The sequence below is a fragment of the Malus sylvestris genome, chromosome 11 (assembly GCF_916048215.2).
Source record: "Malus sylvestris chromosome 11, drMalSylv7.2, whole genome shotgun sequence".
In the NCBI taxonomy this organism is placed as follows: Eukaryota; Viridiplantae; Streptophyta; class Magnoliopsida; order Rosales; family Rosaceae; genus Malus; species Malus sylvestris.
In genome coordinates this window covers 11,803,170-11,808,706 of record NC_062270.1, presented here as the reverse complement: position 1 = coordinate 11,808,706, position 5,537 = coordinate 11,803,170, and the positions used below count along the sequence as shown (strand labels likewise).

General features: G+C 36.5%; 1 pseudogene; it reads left to right on the top strand.

The window, feature by feature from the left end:
* The first annotated feature begins 766 nt into the window (after positions 1–766).
* LOC126590233 (pentatricopeptide repeat-containing protein At1g62680, mitochondrial-like) lies at positions 767–1,914 on the top strand (annotated as a pseudogene).
* Positions 1,915–5,537: the final 3,623 nt, after the last annotated feature.

Sequence of the window (5,537 nt, the reverse complement as noted above, 5' to 3'; positions counted from 1 at the left end):
TATATATAAGGCTTCTAGGATCCACACCCCTAGGCGATGTGGGATGTAACAAGTGATATGCTAATTTCAATTAAGTTTGAATATTGATTGTTGAGCTTTGTAAGAATATATTGTCCAAAAATATATTTTTTAAAATAAGAAGGCCTTTTTATTAAACTCGCACAAGGTCCCCAAAATGTCAGAGACGGCCTTGATAATAAGATAGATGAGTAATAATAAAAATTAATTATGTATCACAAATTGTATTATACATAATAAAAGCTCGAATCCACAACAAATTATATTTATAACAACAATATGAATAAGAAAATGTCACCTTAACATTTTTTTTGGGTAATACTATGGAAACTAAATTTGGAGACAAAATTTGCAAACTAAATGATGCATCACCAATAGGAATAAACACATTTATCAACGTTTAAGTAACAAACGAATCATCAACTTTCACGTATTTAGTTTCCAAAATTTTATTTTCAAATTTAGTCTTTCTGGCTCTTAAAACAAATCCCTTCTTTAGTTTTTTCTCGTGTACTAAAGTACTTTTGCATAGTGGAGGTCAACTGTAGAGGTTAACGCACTGAATTGCTGAGTTAGAGATGATGAGGATGATGCGGGCAATGATTGCTTATTCTTCTTCTTTGAAGGTTGGTTAAGGAAGCAGCAGCACCAGAGGTATGTTGCCTTGTCTTCTTCAATCTTCTTCCGTTGTTGTTTTCTTCAACAATTACTTGGCTTTCTTTCACTCTCGCGCTTCTACACCGACGAAATGCTCTCAATGTGTTCAACTTTCGGTACCCTAGTAAAAGGCCTTTGCGCAAAAGGTGACAACACTGCCGCAATCCAATTGCTTAAGAAGATGGAAGAAGGGGCTTGCAAGCCTAACATAGTTATTTATAGCATGATCATCGACAATCTTTGCAAGGATATTCTAGTTGTCGATGCACTAAACCTCTTTTCTGAAATGACGAGTAAGGGTTTGCTCCCAACGTCATTACGTATACCTCTTTGATTCATGCAAATTACAGAAATGGAAAGAAGCTACAAGATTGTTGAATGAAATGGTAAGGATATCTTTCCCAATGTGTGCACCTTCAGTGTCTTGGTTGATACATTTTGTAAAGAGGGGATGGCCCAAGAAGCAAGGAGCATGGTCGAAATGATGATTCAAATAGATATCGAACCTTAAGATTTCTTACAATTCATTTATGGATGGGTATTGTTTGCGAGGAGAAGTGGACGAGGCGAAAAAGGTTTTTGAAGTAATGCTTAGCAAAGGTTGCATGGTTGATGCTCATAGTTGTAACATATTGATAAACGGCTATTGTAAGCTTGAAAGGATAGATGATGCTCGGATGCTTTTTCGAGAAATGTCCCATAGGGGAGTGGTTCCAAATACCATTACTTAAAACACTCTTATTGATCGGTTTTGCAAGATGGGAAGAATACAAGATGCACATAACTTCTTCTCTCAAATGCAAGCTTTAGGCCAACTTTCCAAATATTCTTAACTTATTCTATTTTACTGGATGGCCTTTGTAAACACCAACAATTTCCAAAGGCAGTTGAATTGTTGAAAGAGATTGAGGGAAAGAAGTTGGATTTTGATATTGTAACTTACACCACTCTTATTGAAGGTTTGTGCAAAGCGAAAAAGTTGAATACGCATGGGATCTCTTTCGTAGTTTATCATTTCGAGATACAATATACACATCCGATCAAATGATGCATCCAAATTCCATCACGATAGGAACTGTCTGCATCCGATCAAACGATGTCAGATGTGATTAAACGAAGAATATACAAATTCCATCTTTGCTTTAAAAATTTTCTATGTGCCCTTGAAATATTGAAAGAAGAGAAGGCCATCTCTCAGTATACAGAAACCAACTTACATATTTTCAAGTATTCTGAAGTTTGCTTTCAGACGTATAATTGTGCAATCTCAAGTGCTAGATCATACCGCCTACCAGATGCCTTGCCACACCATCGCAATTTTTCTTTCACTCCCTGCCAAACCAGCCAAAATCAACAGAAAAAATTGAACTCGCCTCTTCTCAGTGCCGCACACGATTTGCAGAAAACTTCTATTCAGACGTTACTCTCCTAATGGATTAATTTGACCTCTCAAATCCAAATTTTAAATCCCATCCATGGGCGGATCCACTCTTGGACCCAGGTGGTTCGGGGACCACCAGGACGTCAGAAAAAGCATCTGTAAGAACCTTCAAGTACCACCCAACAATCTAAACATTTGGTGGAAGAGAGAAACCATCTTGAACCTTGGTTACAATGAAGAAGAGAGACTTTTCTTTCCATTTCCCACGTAACAAACTCTCATTTTTTTAATTGTTGTCCAATCATGTTCTGTCACCCTAGCATTTTAATTAGCAAAGGAATGGTGTATTTTTCTTTTTTGAACAAAATATATTATCTACACAAAAGGATGATGTATTACTCAACTAATGTTTTTACACCATATGTTTGACACCATTATTTTTTTTAAACTCCATATGAATTCATACAACTACTGAAAAGTATTTCGTAAAGTACTATGAACTCGTAGGGCTTGTTCGGTATGGGATAACAAACCGAAAAACATGTCCTGATTCCCAAACCGAAGTTTTTGGGAATCCCAATTTCAAGACCGATCCCAAACCAAATTTTCGGGAATCCCAAATTTCGGAAATCCTGAAATAGTTTCTGAATTTTGGGACAAATCGGGAATCCCGAAATTGTTATGATAGCAATCCATTGGTAAAATCCATGGCAAAATTCCTTAAATCATCACACAAGGTGCACCTTAGTAATTTTACATATGACTCATTTGACTACTTTTGGCATACTCAAAGCAAACGAAGTAACAAAAGACTTGGCCGTAGTCACAGTTAGCTACAACAATATGCTTCCCCCTCTACATCCAAGTTCGAATGCCCCTCCCCATAGTATATATTAGATTAGAAAATCGATCGAATACAAATAAAAGAAAAACAAAGTAATAATTCATGTTCTTTTCTTAAACCATACCTGCTACTATTTGATAAAGAGAATGATCTAGTAGTTTTGTGCACAATCTATTTAGCAAAATGTGCTTGGTGTGCTAGACACAATGTCTCCAACTCTAGTAGAAGAATTAAAGGGGTTCCTCATGTTTCTATTAGAATCGGGCACGCTACGTAAGGGATACATAGAAAACACTCCTGATTTTAGTTAATTTAAATAACATTAATATTTGTAGTTTTATAGACTTTCAAATGAACGACAAAATGACTGCAATAGGATAAATAGTTCTCAAAATAGCTGCCGGAAATGAAATTAAAGAACAGAGACCAATATATTGGTGTTGTTTCCATATTCATATAGACTTTCTTTCCTGTTTCTTATATTTGAGAACAACCAACTTGTAACTTCCACCCCATTTCCTCTTTATAATTCAGCTGCCAATAGGAATCAAATTACCAAGATTGATAATTATAGTGTAAAAAGACTCATCCTTCTGATCTATACAAGGCAAATGAAAATCACATATCCGCAAAAAGTTCTAAACATTGGTGAGAAGAACATGCTCAGAGGGTAGAAACACTAAAATTTCTAATACTATCGTTTAGCCATTACATAGCTTCTACCTCCATATCAGTTCCAAGTGCTAAATTTCACAAACCCTAATCTAGCTTTCACAAACCCTAATCTAAATTTCACAAACCGTAAATTAATCCTAAAATTTACCTGGTTTGGGGGGAGAATCGGTGCACAGTGCACTGGAATCTGGATGAAGAAGTCGAGAAAGATCAAAGAGGTGAGCGGCGCCGGTGGCCGTGGCTCTGCCTTTGTGCCGTGAAGGAAGGCTCCTTCACAGTGAGGGTCTGAGGGATGAGAAGTCGAGAGAAAGAGAGATCAGAGAGGTGAGGTTGTTTGAGGTGAGGTCGAGGAGGGTGGTGAGGCTGTCTGAGGTGAAGTCGAGTCAAGAGACGGAGAGAGAGAGAGAGTGACTGAGTTGAATTCTCTGAGGGTGTGAACTTTGATTTGTATTCAACGGTTGAGATTAAATCTCAACCAAATCCAACGGCTGTTACAATTCCAAGTATATATTTAAAATTAAATAATATATTTTTTTTATTTCAGTTTGGTTCGGGATTATCAAACGAATGAAAATGTGACACCGATTCCAGTACCAAAAGTTCGGGATCGGTTCGGTATTGGGTACTGAAATTTTCGGGATTTCGGTTTTGTATTTTTTCGGTTTGGTTTCAGGATTTTTTCGGTTCGGTTTGGAATATTCGGTATTTTTTTTCCACCCCTGTGAACTCGTAGTTGCTTGCACTTTCATCTCATACCATCAAATTCACTAAAATGCTAAAGCAAAAATGTTGATATTTTTGTATGTTATATGTTGAATAATAAACCTAATTAAAATAATAAACCTCAAATTCTCAATACAAGTATATTATTCTGTAAGTGTAATTTACATAGGCACTTGTATAAAATATAGTAAGTTTACTTAAATCCGTCTAGTCCACCAAGGTCTTTGTCTCCAAGCACATAGGCACCCTAGCCCGCCTAAGGCCATCTCTAACTGAATGAGGGCTAGATGACTTGTTTTAGCCCTCTGGCCCTCTAAGAAATTGATATTTTAACAAACAATTCTGGACCATGTTTCTTACCATCTCCAATCGAGGGGCCAAAGGGTCATAGGCCAAATATAGCTCTATGACAAAAAACCATCTCCAACCGAGGGCCAAATGGCTATAATATGGAATGTGAAGAATTGAAATAAAATGAGGTAAGATAATATGAAATTGTGAAAAATATGTGAGAGATGGTGTAAGAAAAAAATTAGAAATTAAAAAAAAAAAGTCCAAAAAAAAAAAGTGAGCTGGGCATAAAAAAAAAAAAAAGTGGGATGGGATAAAAAAAATAAAAAATCCAAAACCATAAACCCTAAAGTGGGCTGGGCAAATGGAAAAGAACAAAAAAAGAAAAAAAAAGAAAAAAAGTGGGCTAGCTAGCGGGTTGGCTGAAGATGGCCAGCCGGTTGGCCCTTTGGCCCTTTTTTGTCCCCCTAGCCCACTAGTCATTTGACCTAGCCCTCGGTTAGATATAGTTTTCGGGCTATTTTTGACCCTCTGATCATTTGGACCCTTCGGTTGGAGATGGCTTAACGTCCCTTAATTAGGACCACCCAAAGTTATAATGTTGAATCCGCTATCTTAAGTTTTCAAAGTCTTTTAGTTAAACTGGTTAGATTTGGGGTTTCTAGCTGTCTTCTGAAATGCTTGTGGAGTGTGAATGGTCGGGTTTTTAGACCTTGCTTGATTGGCTTGTGAGAAAATGGAAGCAAATCAAGTATCATCAATCAGTTTGGATGCTCTGCGTTTTTGCTATTTTGCTGAGTATCATTTTTTCTGTATATCTTCCCTATCCATTTGGGTTTGAAGAAATATCGTTTTATTTGACCAAAAATAACTAAAAAATTCATACGAGTATGAAACATTGCGTCTGGGTTTTCATAAACAAAAAATTAAATAATATCATTGCGATAG